We start from the raw sequence: 17,915 nt of genomic DNA, 5'->3' as shown, positions 1-17,915 counted from the left end.
GTCTAATTGAATCCAAATATATTTTCTTGAATTAAAGGTAGGGTTGATAGCTCTATCTAAAAAGTTGGAAACATTAGCATTTACCTATCTTTGGCTGCTTATAAATTTACTAAGCTTTAAGTTTTTGAATTGAAATTTTCCATGCCGGCTTTATTGGTCAGACACAATACGGTGTGTGCATGTAAATGTTATGATCGTCTCAGTCAAATTTGTTTAGCCCTTTCTGAGAGCAAGGAAACAGGAAAATATGATATAAAAATGCAAGACTAGTCATGCCAGGTCAGACCAGCCGTCTGTCTAGCTCAGTACACTTAAGTTTGACAGTGGCCAGTACTGCAAACATTTTTGACGCTTCCTTCCAATATTCTCCCAGCCTCCAACAATTTTTGGCTGAGAGACTTTAGAAACAGACATAGTATTTTGCACTTAATAGATCTTGAGGGATTTTCCTTTGGTGACTTTGTTTCTGAATCTGTGCAAGCTTTTGGGATCTTGAACATCCGTTGGTGCGGGGTTCCACAGTTTCAATACATGTTTGTTAGAGAGCTCCTTTTTTGTTTTTTGAATCTATTTGCTATCATTTTCATGCGAAGATTCCTAGCTATTTTATTGGAAGCAATCATTTTGAAGGTCGCCTGTTTTAGAGACCTTTGTCAAACCCCTCTCAGTCCTCATTTCTGAGTGGTAACACTCAGCTCAGAGCACTTTGCTGTGTAGGCAAAGCAGAACTGTTACAAGATTGTTTCTTCCTGTGTGCGTAACATTCAGTGTTGTCCGCCCTTTTCCTGGCCAGCCACTTCATCTCAGTATATTCATCCGAAATTTTTCATAATCATCCCTTATCTTTGCCACTTTCAATAACTTATTATCAGTAGCAAATTGTCTTCTCCCTATCAGCTTTTTTTCTGGATTATTGTGTAAAGCAGCAGAGATATGTTTTTCTGAGTTTTAGCAATTTCCTTCGATCAGTTCTGGCCCCTTCATATGATGGAAAAGAGGCTTGAAGTGAGAGGCAGGGTTCTCAGGAATGTGCATGTTGCTATCCCCATGAACATCTCAAAATTTTATGAGTTGTGTTAAAGGGAATTTGTAAACACTCAACAACAGTGGTTAAGGAAACTATGAATGTTTAGCTTCACTGAAAGATAAGTCCCTTTTATTTATATATCTTTAAAGAATGACTTTAGATACCCAGGATCAATAGATTTTGGCTAAAAGAATTAAATACCAGACACTGAAATTGAGAGTGAGGCTTGCTTAGAATTCAGTAGGGTGAACTGAATGAACAAGAACTAGCGGATGAATAAGAACTAGTCCAGGAGAACATTTAACTAAGTGCCTAAGTTTACATACTTGAGCAGATGTTTTCAGTGGGGATACCCATATGCTGAAACTGAAAACTATGCTTAAATGCTTTACTGGGCCCCTTTAGGTATGGCATAGTGGTCTATAAATATTGAAACTATATGATTTTTTTTAAACATTTCTTAAAGCGGATTATATGGAAGTATGGCTGGGGTAGTTTGGAAATGATATATCTATCAGAGTATATCTGATTGTCAAATTAGAATGGACATTAGTGTTTGCTCCTTTTTCATACCCCTCTCTCCTAGAGGGGTTTTCTCTCAGGTCTCACTGAAATTAATAAGCAGCAATATTTGTCAAAAAATATCGACCAGTTTTTTTTTTTTTGGTGGAAATAAGGTTTCTTAATCTTCATTTCTTCCTCCACGGATCCTCCCCAGGAGAAATGGTCCGCACAGACCTTGGAATTGTGACCTCTCATTCATATTTGAAGGAAGAACAAATTTCAAAATGTCGGATTTTCCCACAGAATGGAAATTTCTTTTTCCAACTAGCTCCACATAAAAGGGTCCCTGTGGCTTCTGTGGCACTTGGATTGCCTGTGTAGGACTGTCGGGTGGATATGGCAACACCTACATGGAGGAGGAGAGATAGCAGCACACCATCCCTCTTGCCACAAGTCAAACCACCCCTCTGCCCCAGCAGTGATGGCTTCTGAGCCTCCGCTTCTCCATTCCTCTGTTAAGTCCATCCCAGTATAATAGCTTCCTTGCTGAGTCAATTTAACCCTTCCAGCTTTAAAGGTAGTGGATGTCTTTGACAAAGATATGATTCTCAGAAATTCCTAAAAGAGTCAGCTGTCAGCTCTGAGCAAATTTCAGTGGGACATTTCAATCCTAGCCTACTAGTTAAAAGGAATTTTTTATAAGTGTGCCAAAAGCCTTTCTTCCTTAAAATGATACTTCTCCCTCAACATAAAAGAAAAAAAAAAGCAAAATGCACAAGAGTTTAGTTAATAGAAAGGAATGAAAATAGTCCCAAAGTCTTCCTTTACACAGTCCCTGCAGCTATTTTTTACCCTTTCAGTGTACTGTCTTTGCTGCATGACGCTGTCCATTCTCCAATCTTCTTCTGATACATTTCTTAGGAGAAGAGAAGAATGATAAATTTCTTTGAAGTACAGTAGAAACAGGGGTTTGGGGTGGGGGGACAGGAAGTTATGTTGTGCAGGGTAAAAAGTAGAACATGAAGAAACCATCTTAAAAAAAAAAAAATAGAGTGACAAGCCACAAGCTAGGAGTTTTGGGGAGACATCCTGAATGGGGTCTGCTCCTCTTCTACTGCATCCTTTCGATGCCAATTGTGAATGTGCACACTTAGTTTTTGAGTACAGCTGTGACATAGGTCTTCATTCCCCTAACAATGTACCTATTGTAGTCTTTTTCACCCATATGATGAATATGTAACAGGCTACAATTTCACTATTTCTTACTTTTTATTTTCCACACTGGAGGATAGTCAAGGCTTAGACTTACAGAGCAGATGAGAAAGTGATCAGAGCAAATTTTAAAGCACTTCCTTCTTTCTTCCATAAATGACAATGGATTCACTTTTCTTTGTTGGAAAACAGTGCTTAAAAGAGGCCTAGCTGATTTAGTTTGTTTACAGCACTATTGATCTTATCACAAAGTCACCCACAAAATATTCTTACAGAAGCTGAGTAGTCAGAAAGGAATTATAAAGTACTGAGTAAAGGACATAAAAAGAAATGAAGTGATTTCTAGTATTTCTGAAGGGAAAAAAACAGATACCCCAAGGTTCAATACTAAAATTTGGCATATTAGTTACTTGGAAAACTAAACAAGTAGGAAGGTTGCAGAATTTTGTATATTTATTTTATTTGGGTTAGTCATGACTAGAGAAAACTATGACTAATTTCAGAGAGGTTCAGCCCAATGGAGTCTCAGTCCGGAGAGAAGGTTGTAAAGTACTAACATAATGCAAAAAATAAATGGTAGAAATAATTGGGGAAGAACTGACTGGGAGGAAAAAAACATTCCTCAGCCTTGTGTGTATAGTTACTCATAATGTACCAACATGCATAGGATCTTTGTGGGGCAATGCTGTTCTAGCCCTTTTACATCTATTTTTCCTAAGTTGCTTAGTAGTATGATTCTCAGAAGATTCAGATTCCTTGGGACAGCCCTCTGAGCCCTTTTTGCAGGGACTACAGAGCTTCCAGCCACAAGGGCTCTCCTAGCACCGTGTTCCCGGTATGCAGTGGTGGTTTCATTTCGGGACAGGCAGCAGTCTCATTTGAAACACCACCAGCCCAGGTTCAGAATATGTTCACATGACTGCCTGAAATGAATTCATTCTCTGTGAGTGAAGGTGACTAACTGCTTGTGAGCATGTTTCCCTTCAAGAACCTAGATTTTTACCTTCTGTGCTGCCAGGTACTCTAAACATCCCTTGGTTATGACCGTTAGGACATTTTGTTTTCTCTTCCCCCCAGTGCATGTGACTCCAGCCTTCAGAATCTAGGACCTTGGTGATGCTTCCATTATACTTGGGACTGGAGATCCTCCTAATCACAAAACTATGTGTGACCAAGGACACACCATTCCTGTTCCATCAAGCTGCTTCCTCCCTGGGATGCTGAGCACGGGTAGTCCTTTGGAGTATTAAACAAGTGCATTCAGCAGCAGTGTGACCATTTCCTTTGTCAGAGATGTGGATATAAAGAGGAATTCCTTGGCTTTTCTAGCTCACCCGAAGGGAACATTAAAAATTTGACCTTCATGAGCATCCTTGTCAAAGGCTTAGTAGCACTATGTGAAGTATCTTGCATAGCTCCAAAACAAAAAAGGGAATCAGTATTGCACAAAAGCAACTTCCATAAGCATTAAGTTTAAGTTTAAAATGCAAAAGGATGAGAAATGATAGTGAAAAAACAATGAAATGAGCCCCATCCCAGAGAGACACTCTAAGGTATGCTGGAATGAAGCTGCCTGCCTTTCACAGCCTCAAAGTAAGGAGAAGAAGAGATTCTTCAGAGAGGCTTTTCAGTTCACTCTGCCTGACAGTGTAAACAATGCTCATGAGATCAACCGATCTAGAAGGCTGCACTTGTAATTCATCTACCCGAAAGCTATCTTTGAGAATTTGGTGTTCAAAAAGAAAATTAAGGTGCTTTCACAGATAAGAATGGTCCAACTAGTTTTTTCTCTTTAGTTTCCCTCTATTCTATTGCAGATTAGCAGTGGAAAATACCACTGCTATGAGACAGAAGCTGCTTTGGCTGAATTCAGGCTTCATTCTGCTTTTACCCAAGACTAACTCCTTGGATTCCAGTGATTTTTTCCCCCCCCCCCAATTGACATCACTACAAAAAGGAGTGAAATCAAGTGATAAAAATCTCTTCCAGTAAGCTCTTTTGGAGCTGTCTTTGCCATTAAAGTCTCTCTTCACAGCGGGCTCTTAAGAAAGTTCAAGGAATGCATATCCTGTAGATTCAGGAACAGGCTCGACAAGTCTAAGTGCCTTCCTGAACAGTGCCTTAAAATAACTCCACCAATGGCCATTTGTGCAGTGACATTTTGGAAATGTGCACCGCCTTATTAGAAAACTTGACTGTGAATACCAGGCAATCTACTGCGGTTCCTGGGATGTCAGCCCAGAATTCTAGCAGTCCTCCCATCTCAGCATGGCTCAGAAAGGCAGTTTTTAAATTAAAATCTTCATGTAAAATAATAGACGTTGCAAGATGAGGTCTCATAAATTGAAAAATGTCAGTTGGTTTTGCAGAGGTAAATGGGTAGTTGTTTATTTATGTATTTATTTTCACCTCATAAACATTTCAGAGGGAATTCTAGCACTTTGTTAAACTGCTGTAAAATTGCAGTTTTCCATGTTTATTTATACACCACCTAGTAAACTCCCTGTAGTAGCCAGAGTGCCTGGTTTCCACAGCCCCAAGACTGGTAAGTGTTTTTTTGTTTTTATTGTTGTACCGAATTAATGTTCTGATAGACAAATCTGAGTAAAGTGAGCACATGAAAAGCAGATGTTTGTTCCCTAAGAAAATGGAAGGGAGTCCACAAGCTAGATATGGGTATACTTGTCCTGAGCAAGCTAGTGGTTAAATAGCCAGTTCTGTGTATCTTTAGTTTTGTAGCTGTGGCCAAAACTCTATTTTCTATTCAGAGCTATTGGCCTGAATTCAAACTCCATCCTATAAGCAACTTACCTGTCACATTCAGTGCAGACTGGTCTAGCACTGTGTGCAGGATTTGCGAGGGACTTCTTGTAAGGGCAAGATCCCAGACTGATGTATGTTGGTCCTGTCAAGGTTATTGACCAGATTCTCAGCTGCTGGAAAGTTAGTTAATTTAAAATCATCGTGAAAATCTGTGCAGCTGTATGCATTGATTTATTTCCTCTTGGTTCCAGAGCATTTATGTTGACTTTCTTCACTGGGAACTTGCTCAGCGGAGATTTTTCTCTGATTTCAGTTGTTCTCAGAGTGCTTCTGTTCCGCTGGACCACACATTTTGGTTACAACAAAGTAAATGTCATTAAGGATTGAGAATTTACAATTCCAGTATAAGACTGTGAGATAAAAAACATGCTTATTTTTCTATTTTATCTTTAACCCAGTTCCTATTGTTCTAGTCCATCCTTCACCCTGTCCCAAAGCAGTGGTACCGGCCACAGTTTTGCTGCCCCAAGTCAGACTCTGAAGTCAGTAGTCTGACTTTACCAGTGCAGTGTGCTCTGGAGTTCACGAACAGCGGTACTCAGGGTATCCGTGCTAAACATCTTCCAAAACATTTTTTAGAGGTAATATCAGTGGTTAAGCTTTCACCTAATGAGAGTCAGCATGAGCCAATGAAGTCATCAGTTTTGGGCCAGTGACAGGGAGATAAGTGTCATGGGTGAAAGCTGCAGTGCAAAGGTTCTTGCACGGGTGTTAAAGGATGTGTTCATGACAGATACCAGGCTAACTTAACCATCTGGACAGTATCTCCTCCTGTATCTGTGGGTGTTTTTTATTCCATTATTCTTGTTGCGCAGTGTACCTCCCTCATCTGGAATATCTCCACTGATTTTAGTGAGTTTCTGTGGATTTTCATCAGCATTAAGGAACATTCAGTTCATTGCTCATAGTACTGACACTACCTTCACCCTGTATGGACTATGGGAGGTGGGTCAAACATGGAGGGCAGTGTGGAGGTAGGCAAGAGGGTCCTCCACTGGAAATTTTGGGGACAGCTTTTGATGTCCTGAATATCTGCAAATCAGTCCTAATCTGTTTGTAAACTGATCAGAAGAAGCGTCTAAACAAAACTGGCATGAAGTGGATTTGCAAAATGAGTATGACTTCCATTTCACTGGGGCTAAGGGAATACGTGAAATGGCGTAAAGGAGAGCTGTAACGCGGAATATGTATGTGGAGATATAGCTGTGCGGGGAAAAAAAAAAGGCATGACTTGACATTAACTTTGGATTGAGCTGCCAGTATTTTGGTGGACCTGTTACTGCTGCCACAACCATCTGTAATATGTGAAAGGGATAAATCACAAGTGGTGGTTTTAAAAAAAGTAGTTAGAACAATTTCTCAAGTCTCCAGCTATTTTGGAGGGCAGTAGCTTAAACAGTGCATGTCATTCATTGTGAGAAGGGAAGGAGCGAGCGATCTGCACCTTACTGTCTTCAGGGAGCTCTCATAGGTGTAATGCTTGCCCTATTCAGAGGCTCTCCAGAAAGCTGTTGTGACTACTTGCATACCAACATTCAGTACCTTACAGGGGCTTTTGCCAATAATGTGTAGCTATCCTCCTAGTAATCCATGTTTGCCACTCAGATTTAATGTCCATGCCTCTACCCTGCTGAGGACTAACTGTGTATTGCTGGGCAAGAAGTGTTTCCCCTCCTCGCCTCCCCTGGTGTTGTGTGCACTCTGCAGAAAGGGAAGGGAACGTGTTAATGCCTCTGTAACTAGAAGGGTGATTTTTCCTGGCAGTGCTTTTAAGTTTGCTTCCAGAATGTGTACAGTTATCATTTATGCTCCTTTAAATTCTTTCCTTTTCTCAGAAGAGGTCAGTGCATAGAAAGAGAATTTGGATTATCAGACTGCTGGCACTAGCCTACATTTTCCACTGCATATGCTTGGAATACAGCTCGGTTTTGTGCCTCTCTTGATTTGTTTACCTTTTCCCTTCCCCTCTTCCTGCCCACCCCCACCCCCATAAGTTATTGGATTCCTCTTTTCATGATAAATGTTTTAAAATTTTCATTGATCCATTAAATCACTTTTAGCAAGTTACTTGAAAACCTTGAAATTGCACATTTGATCACGTGAAGTGTGAAGAGCCTAGTGAAATGTTTTCAAGACCAAGACATATCTCAGATCCTCAGAGCACTCAGAAGACATCAAATCTGGGTCCTTGCCACTGGAATGAGAGCTTTGAAAATGTCAGATCTGATCTTTGATCTGGAGGTGTCATAGCTGCCAGTGTAAGCTAGTCCCTCTGCAAACGGGGAAATGCTCAACTTCTCATTCCATCTCTCACTTTGTATCACTGCAGCGGTTGTCCTGGTTACCTGTAATTCTCATGCCAAGAGGCATGACCCAAGCACTGCATTTACAGTTCTTTACCCTTCAGATGTAGGGCAGGTAGGACCTCCCTGCTTTCTCTGTTGCTGCCATCCCTGTTCTGCTGCAAAATCAGGCCCTGATTATAGGAGACAATGAGCAGTCAAAAGATAAAGACAGAAACAAAGGCACCTGAGCTGCTGTACCTGACCCTGCTGAGAAGACCTCCAACCTTTTCTGTTCAGGGTTTCTGCACCCTTCAGAATAGAGTACATATGGCGTAATGGGACTGGACAAGGTTAGGACAGCACAGGCCTGATGTGTAGTGCTTACACAACTCAAGCTTAAACATCTGTGGGTTTTATGTATGAGTGAGGTATAGCAATTGGAAATTCTGCACTGGGGATTCAAATCCAGCCCCATAGGCAGCTGATGGATTCCTGGGAAATGAGAAATCCTAGCTCTGTCTTTTTGAGACATTGTTAATGCCATGAGAAAGACCACGTTGGTTTATGCAAGATTGGGCTGCTGGGGTTTGGACATACAAGACTGTCTGTCATGGGATGTGATGTAGTTCTGCTGGCAGTTCATAGCACTGAGGAAAAAAGTGGTTGTTCTCTGCATCTCTACATTGAGCCCAGAGCTTGGAACTGAGGAAGCAGTGGATATACTTTCATATGAAATGACCAGGGATGCCTATGATAGGATGATAAAAAGTTGTGGTTGCTAGGAACCAGTCCTGTTTCAGAGCAAGCAGGGGAGACAATATTGCTTCTTCTGCTATTTTGCTGTAAAAGAAATATTAATGTAAAAACAGTAATTTAAAAATAACTATCTTCCCTCAAGTAGCTGTCATGGCAGCAAAAGCCCCAAAACAGAACAAGTCCTAGAGCTAGGTTGTTTCTAAACCACTTCTAGTTAGTGGAAATCAGTGTGCAAAATTTTGGTTCGTTTGGGAATGTGAAAAGTCACTTTACAAATCATTGTCTGCTGCAGGAAAAGCAATTGTTGTGGATTCAGAGTGCAAAAAGATGATAGTTTTTTTTATTTTTTTTAATATATCAAGTCATGTGACAAATTAGAGGGATACTAAATAACATAATTTCAACACAATCCAGCAGCTCATGCTTTGTCTGCATGGTGATTATCCTCTCAGTTTACACAGATCTTTGCACTCCTGCGGTGCTTTAATAACATCACTTTAAAGCCCTGACATTTTGGTAACATGAGGAGCAGTGAATACTCACAGTGCCTATATTCATCAGTTGCTGTCAGCTCCAGGCTGAGGTTTCTCTGCTTTCTAACTATTTGGCTGTATGCTTAGCTTAAACTTATTTCCCTGACACTGAATATTTCACATGGGCCCCCCAAAACAACCTGGAGAGTCTTTAGTTAGTGTGCCCAGCTGCTTGAGGCCTCAAGAGTCTGTGCAGGTAACAGGCTAAGAGAGAGCTACTGTTACAATTCAGTGTCAAATGCTATTAATTAACCCTGGCTGTTCCCTGAGGATCATGCTATTTACACTGCACTATTTGCACAGCAGTAGAGCAAGGGACCTGCTAGAGATGGAGGAGAGGGGAAATAGTCGCTGAAGAGTAAAAGATAGCGATTGGTCTAAGGAACTTGAAAATAAGGTAGAAAAAGGGAGGGAATAAGGAGCAGAACAGAGGTGCTTCATGTGGTGGTTTCATATGATAAATGCCGTGAGGGGAGCAGGGTCAGATTTCCCTCTCAGTTCAGTCTTAGTCAGCCAGGCTTCGATTTCATTCATACTTGTATAAATCATGAATAGCTCCACTGACTTCAGTGCAGTGACGGTACTCTCTGTTTTCAGGGCTATTGACTTCAGTGCACATATTCCAGTTATAAGCTGGCTAAATAGAAGCCAGTCTTGTATCCGGAACGGGAAGACCAGGCCTTCCCGGCAGCTGGCTGTATTTTCCTATTGTTGGCTTTCTACTTGATCCAGTGAGAACCAAATTCTTCCCTCAGTAAAATGGGTGCTCCCTCCTCCTGACAGCATTAGAGGTCTCTGAGCCTTTTGTAGGAGGACTTACATCAGAAACATTTTTATATGCCCAGTAATGTCCATGTGCAAACAGTCCCATACCACTCAGCAGCCTGTCATTCACCATCCCCTTAGAGCCATTGTATTGCATTGCTGAACACAGGGTTTCTCCCCAGCTGGGCGAGCAGAGTTGAGGTATCAGTGGCAGTTTGCAGTAGTCTGCTTCCTTAGCAGCTCACCTCTTTTTTTGTGCTCAGAGTACTCCTTGTGTTATTTATCATTTGCTGTTGTTGTTTGTAATTTTCCTGCCATACGCAGAAAAAAATCTGTCGCTCCAGTGTTTGTTAAGCACATCTCCCGTGCAAGGCATTGAAAACCTCACAATGTCATTTTTTCACAAATACAGCTTGGCTTTGCTATGGCAAGGCTGGGCCATGGGGAGTATAGATGCTTCAGACTCATGAAGGATCCACTTGTAACCCAATGTCCAAACTACTGTGTAGTGCAATACGATGCTGTTCAGCAGCCCAGCTCCTGAAAACTTCCTCTCCTGTCTAGTCACTGCAGTTGTGTGCTTGTTAGCAATTTCCTTGATTTGGGACTGCGAGATAGGGCTCAGACTGCTTAGTCAGTATTATCTGTTCTGTTTCCTTCCACTGGTTGGTTGGTTGGTTTTAAATATATTTTGGAGGCCTAATAATTCCAATAAGAAATTTCTAAAAGAACATCAGAAAAGCCATCCACAGTATTTAAATCACTATGTTAATACGACTGAGCTCATGCGGCTAAGAGATTGCAAATCATTTTCAGATGCCGTCAGCGTCTTTTTTTTGTGCTTGACTATGTCCTCCCGTGACCATTGCTTGGAGAGCCATATACACACTCGAAGGATTTGCTTTGAGGGGAGGGCTCAAATATCAAAGTGGAAAAAAAGCATTAAAACCTAAAAGCTGACCATAAAGCCCAGCACATCATTTTCAGAAGCAGAACATTATTGTTACTCTGCTGACAAACTTCTTTTGAGGGCAGCAGCACGGTCCAGCACCATTTTAGATTTGTCTTGAAGCTGCACATAACCAAAATAAATATATGGTTACATAAGCAACTATATTACGCTCTTGCTCCTGGGTTCCAAGTCTAATTGTAAAGTAAGCACAACTCCAGTATGTCTGCACTTACGGAGGTAGAGGGCCAAACTCCTCCTGCGTGCAATCTAGTTGATTCACACCTGGGATGAAGTGGCCAACTGATTGAAAGGAAGGTGCTTTGTCTCTTCTTGTATAGGCATGCTGTAAGATGTGGAGGTCTTCTGCGGAGATGAACAAGAAGAGGAAAGGTAGGAAGAGGCAGTGAAGAGGCTCAAGCTAAGAGCTCCAGGAAGCAGCTACGTTTCAAAGAGGGCAGTATGTAGTTTTTGGACAGAGCCCAGCTTGGTGCGAGTAACTGAAGCCCAGAGGATTGCATTGCTCATACAAATCAATTATGATTTATATAGCTTCATTAGTATGCCAGTAGCAATGGCTATAGTAATAGTGACTTAATGTTGCACATGATACAAGCCTTCTTTCTGCTGCTTATGACTAGGAAAAGAGTTATGTTGAGAAGCTGTGACAATCCTGTGCTTTTAGAGCTGAGTTTTGAAATTTGGCAAGGAATAATTGCACTTCTTTGCCTCAGAAGGTGCTGTGAAAATATATGAATCACTGTTTATTTCCAAAGCGTTTGGACACTATAGTTTTAAATTGGATAGAAAAACCCACGAAGCAATCCAGTTTGCTTCAGAGCAGACATTCTCATGAAAATTCTCATGAAGTCAAGGCTAGGCTTATGAAGGGGAAGGATCTGGTCTTGTGGCTAGCATGGTACAGAGGAGGAAGAAGAAATACACAGTAAGAATAAGAAAGCAGTGCTCAGACCGTGAGTTCTCTGAAGGTGGAAGTTTCTCTGCTTTAATCAAGCACAAATTGTTCAGCTCCATGCAGAAGTAACATTCACTGCCCTGCACTCCCTATCAGAAGAAAAAAAGAGGTTCTTCCTGGCTGGTTCTTCCAGGCTTCCTGGCTAGGCTAGATGCAGCAGCAACAGAGGCAGAAAAGCTGGTAAGATCAAAGGGCATTTTCTATGGCATTATGTTTTGGAGAGGCCTTTATGGCCCCTGGCTGTAGGATACTATATAATGCACAGTATTCTGTCCTTTAGTGGACAATCCGTGCATGTATGTGTGTCAGCTTCAAAAGGAAGAACACTGCAGCAGGGAAAGCGAATTAATTAAAGTGTGTGAGGCACCAAGGCAGCAGGACAGTGACTGCTGTAAAAACCCCATTTGAAAATTAGTGTTGTCAGTATGAAAGGCCATACATTGACAGAGGAGGATAAAGACAGTTACCTGTGAAGAATAAATAAAACTGATACCTACCTCTGATGACCCAAGATTAAAAGCACTTTATGAAGGAGGCCAGTATTGTAAACACTGTGTTACAGCTGTAGACAGTAAGGCCCAGAGAGCTGAAAGGGTTTAGCTAAGGTCATCTAATCAAGGTAGTAGTAAAAAACCTGAGAATGGCCCCATGCACCAGGACAGGCTGGGAGCTGACCAGCTGGAAAGTAGCTTTGCAGAAAAGACCTAGGGGTCCTGGTGGACACAAAGTTGAACATGAGCTAGCAATGTGCCCTTGCAGCAAAGAAGGCCGACAACATCTTGGGTTGCATTAGGCAGAGCATTGCCAGCAGGTGGAGGGAGATGATCCTTCCTCTCTACTCAGCCCTAGTGAGACCACACCTGCAGTGCTGTGTCCAGTTTTGAACTCCCCAATACAAGAGAGACATGGACAGAGTGAAGCGTGTCCAGCAAAGGGTCACAAAGATAATTAAGGAACAGGAGCATCTGACGTATGAAGGGGCTGAAAGAGCTGGGATTGTTTAGCCTGGAGAAGAGAAGGCTCAGGGGAATCTTATCAATGTGTATAGATATTTGATGAGAGGGAGTAAAGAAGATGCAGCCAGACTCTTCTCAGTGGTGCCTAGTGAAAGGACAAGAGGCAATGGGCACAAATTAAACTAAAGAAAATTCTATTTAAGCATAAGACTTTTTTTTTTTACTGTGACCGTGGTTGAACACTGAAACAGGCTGCCCAGAGAGGCTGTGGAGTCTCTGACCTTGGAGATATTCAAAAACTGACTGGACACAGTCCTGAGTAACCTGCTTGAGTTGACTCTGCTTTGAGCAGGGAGTTGGACTAGATAATCTCCAGAGACCCTTCCAACCTTGATATTTGTGTGATTCTGTAATAGGACCCAGCTCTCCTAAATCCCAGGGTACTGCTCACAGTGAAATGGTTGCTGGGATTCTGGACATGTACTCTTTTGGTTAAATGTTGCCAGCAGAAATATGCATTCAGGTATGGAGTGGACACATGCAGAGCACCCAACACTTCCAAAAGAATTGTTGAGCTTACTGTCTATATGGTGCCCAGATGGTCTGTGCATGTGTGTGGATACCTGGAGAATCCCTACATATGCAGGCCAGTGCATTCTGCTGTGTGTGGTTACCTGGAGAATCCCTACATATGCAGGCCAGTGCATTCTGGTAGCCTGCCAGAAAAAGTGTGATAAATTGTTGAATTCCACCCAGACAGAATTTGCAGCTGGAAAAAGGAGGACGTGTCTGGGAAAACCTGGACATGAGCTATTCCTGCCTGCAAGATCTTGTGCTAAGCTTCTGCATAGAGCAATTTCTCCTTAAATGTGTACTTATCTACTTTAGCAAGGCATTTGCACACCAGAAACAGTAAATTCATCATTCGATTATGTGGGAGGTTACCTGCTATTCATCATTCTTTATATTCTTTTCTTTGAAACCCTTTGGTTAGTCCACCTTTTGGCTATTCCAGCCAAGGAAAAGAAATAAGAGCACATAGTCATGTTTTTACATAAAAGGCTTGCCACTCTAATGACATCAAGGCATCCTATTTATACAGACACAATTAATTTGTACTGTTGTGCCACTGATACAGTTTGTGCACATCCTTTGAGAAAAATAAGTGATAAGAAAACAGGGTGTGGTCTGGGGTTTATTTTCATACGATTTTGGTTTAGCTATGTCAGATTATCTATCTATCTGTCTGTCTATCTATTTATCTACCTATGTGTTTCACACCTACCTGACAGAACCATGCCTGCAGAATAGATGCAAGCTAAGTGCTGCAAGTGTGGTGACCTCTCAGGCAAGAGAGGGAAGGAATAATCGAGGAACTGAGAATGAACTTTCAGTAATTTTTTCCTGTAGCAGTACATGGAACAGCTCTAATCAGTAAACGTGTTCTTCCTACAGCATACAGAAATGCTCAGTCCATCACTTAACTCACTTGCAGTGAACCCAATCAGCTCTAACTGAAATATGGCCACCTCTAGAGGGCGTTAATTGACTGATTAATGTTTGTGCTGTAATTGAAGATGATGAGCACCCGTTTATATAGTTTTGATACAGTTCCAATGCTACAGCCATTTAGCAAATTACAGCTTCACTGCAGATAGGTGCAATGAGTCTGAGAAGAGAAAGTTTCTGCCCAGTTGAAGTGACAGAGGAAATATGGCCAAATAATGTAATAGAATTTGGCCAGAACATCAATAAGTGTCATCAGGTCTTTAATTCTCAGAATTTCCAGAGACCTTTGCTTCTAGAGCAGCTTTTGTTTGTGAGTTCCCTTGCAGGAATACATTTTGTTAGATACGTTTACACCAGAGCAAGACCTGGAAGCAGCTCCAACTAGTCAGCATCAGTTGCTCTAAACTCCCAGATTTTGATGAGCAGCTTGCTCCTGCAGGGTTCCAGCACAGCACAGTGTCACTGTGCAAGCCGATGTTCCCAGGAACAGACTTACCAGGATTGGGAAGACAGTATCTGCCTTACTAGCATCACTTGGAGGAAATCCTTGCAGGGAAAAGCAGCTGTTCAGCCCCACTTCTCACATGGCTGCAACTTCTTCTACCTTCGTTTTGGGTAAAAAATAAAGCCAATGTTTCCTGCAGCATCCTGTGATGTTGTGAGTGGTCCACATATGGCCTTGCTCAGCTCCCATTTTACTCAGCGCCTCCTCATTTTACTGCTTAGCCATTTTACTCAGTTCCTCAGTATCCTTTCTTCTGCTGCCAATGAACCAAATCACACTTTACTTCTTAGCTGTGGACAGAAAATGGTGAACAGTTGCTTGAAGAAAGTAGTTCTAAAAAGAGCTGTAAAGTCAGGACAGAGTGCTGAGGGATTTTTGTTATATTCTTCTCATGAGCATCTATCTGAGTTTGAGCTGCAGCTGTGCATTCAGTGCTGTGCTACATAGCCACATTTGTAATCTCCTCTGAAGCTGAAGTATGTGCTCTGTAGCTAAGGTGTATGCTTCACCGCCTTGTGGTAGTGTATCATACCACATGGATCAAAAAGAGTTTATTTCACTAATAAGTAACACCAGCACAAATGCTTCTGTTTGACAAAAGAGGCAGTGTGAAAATATGAGAACTCCTCCCTTTCTTTTCCTCATTCTTAATACAAGAAGACCAGGCTGGTTCGTTATATGCCATCTTTATATTTAGTATTGACTCCAGTTAGCACGGCTACAGGGGATGGGAACACTATCTACAGACTTTAGTTTCTATGTTGCTGATGTGAATGAGGACCAGCCTGATATTGGCTCAGAATTATTACTATTTGCATAGCCCTCTGAAACCTCTTTGTGCGGTTTTATTGCCTCCTATCCATTAGCCTGTGGATCACTGTGTCCATAACACAAAAGGCCCTGTCACTCTTCCTGACCATCCTGGGCTGTGAACCAAAAGCTTGAGCACAAAAGATAAACTGTGGGTTTTTTTATTTCCAAACACAGCCTTCTGCATCATAGCACGGCTGTTACAGAAAAAGCCCGCATTTCAATGAGCTATCCTTGTTTGGGATTTTTGCTTTGTTTAGCTGGTGTTCTTTTATGGATTCTTAGATGTCATGACCCAGTTTCTATCACAAGCACTTAATTCAAGCGCAAAGGACTTTTTAAAAGTGCATATATAGAAACTGCTAAATAGAAAGCCTAGCGTTCCTGAGGAATGTTACTGACTTCAGTTTCGTATGTTACCTTCACTTTGAGGGTTTTGCTTCTCAAAATCTTTGTGGCTGCAAGAAGTCATCTTAAATGGAAGTGACACAGCAAAAGCTAGTTTGAGAGCATGCAGATTTAAAAATATCTAGCTTAAGATAGCTTTTCCTTCCGAGGTAAAATGTATCTTTAATTGGAAAACATGAATGCACATTGTTATTACAGGGTCTCTATTTTCCATCGTTCTCTCTTGCAGTGAGTCATCTGCTCTCTGGCTCTGTATATCTACATAAAAAAGAAAGGTGAAAATCAGCTTGCTTTATGAAATTCCATCCTATATATTGACTGAAAATCTGCGGTGGTTATTTTAAAATGTTTCCCCTTCCTTAGCCAAGATATGAACATAAGTACAACAAAAGTAATATTGGATGTTCTCCCTCAACCAGTGATACCGCTATAAAATGCTGGGTGTTTGGTAAATCTGATGGAATGCTAATCCACTTTCAAATGGTCAGAATTGGGCCAATTTTTTTTCAGAAGAATTCATTGTCTCACAAAATAAAAATAGGCCTGGAGGCACTGTAAGCCTGAATATCTCAATTGTTTAAACAGAGCCATATGAATTAGTGCCAGCAGAGCACCTGACTTGTGGAGATCAGTTTTTTAACAAAAAATATTGTAGTTTTTATTTCAAAAGAAAAAAAGGTTCTTGGAATACTTTTGAGAATTTGAGGGTAATACATTGAAAACCCTGAGGAAAAAAAAAATCACTTTTTTCCAACCTCAATGTTATAACCATTCCCCCCCCCCACCACCAAAAACCCAAAATCAAACTGTACTTTCTACAATAAACTCATTGTTTACTGAAACTATGATCATTCTTAACAATCAGAATATATCAAATTATATAGTTTTGTCCATGACAGTTCAACCAAAAATTCCAATCTGAAAATAAGATCTAGTTCTTTGTCCGTAATGCCTTCTAGACTTGGCACTGCACAAGGTGATTTATAAATGATAGATGTGTGACCTTGTTTGAGTAATTAGTGGTCAATGGGAAGGATGACATAATTTGAAGAGACTGGAAGGTAGAGTTCCCTTGAGAGAACTTAATGACAGAAAGGGTAGACTTCTCTGACTTAGATCACAGCGATCTAACAGTGTTGCTACACATTTTAGTAGGTGAGGAAAAAGACTAAATGCAGCAAACCAGCAAGCACGTGTCAGCATATTCACCTGCCGTGCCTACGATTTTAAAGATCATGATTTAAAAATGCAAAAACAGTTTCTACAAGCAAGGCTGATGAAGAGCAAGATTACTCAGCATTTACACATGTTAACCGTTACTATCTCCAGTTTTAATGTTGAATAAGGACTTGTCTACGAAGGCCAAGTTCTGGCTCATTGTGTGCTCAGGCAGCTAGACGCTGATTTCAGCAGAGAGGACTTAAATGTTCGTGGCATGTACACTTGATAGGAGAGAAGGGAGATGATGGTAGAAGTCAGAATGGGGTTAGGGCTGTGCATAACTTTTTGAGGAGAAACCTTTGAAGGCAGTAGAGGCTAAGTACATGTGTTTATGCTATGTGGTAGGTTAGTAACTCTGTGTTCCAGTCGATGCTGAGGGCCCCATCCAGCTCCTCTCGACTTCTTTGAGCACAGATTGAGTTCTGAGATTTGTAGGACATTCAAGCATGAAATTTTTGTGTACCCTATTTGGCAGTCACCCTACCTAGAGGTTAACACATCAAATGCCAATGAAGTATTAAAAGCAGTGGAATGCACTGTCTGTAAAATTGCAAAGTGTCAGAAAAAATGACAACCCTATGCATTTGTTTTACAAGCAAGACTAAAAAGGAATTAAGGGAAGAATTGAGCCTGTGTAATTAATTTGCAAACTAATGGTGAAGAGTTACAGAAGGTA

The 17,915-nt window shown here is 41.2% G+C and overlaps 1 protein-coding gene across 3 annotated transcripts in view; it reads left to right on the top strand.

The window, feature by feature from the left end:
• Positions 1-17,915, top strand: part of OSTN (osteocrin) — a 168,108-nt gene that overhangs the window by 128,539 nt on the left and 21,654 nt on the right. The gene's annotated exons all lie outside the window — the stretch shown is intronic.

The sequence above is a fragment of the Struthio camelus genome, chromosome 9, assembly GCF_040807025.1.
Source record: "Struthio camelus isolate bStrCam1 chromosome 9, bStrCam1.hap1, whole genome shotgun sequence".
Lineage (NCBI taxonomy): Eukaryota > Metazoa > Chordata > Aves > Struthioniformes > Struthionidae > Struthio > Struthio camelus.
This window is presented reverse-complemented; position numbering and strand designations above follow the sequence as displayed.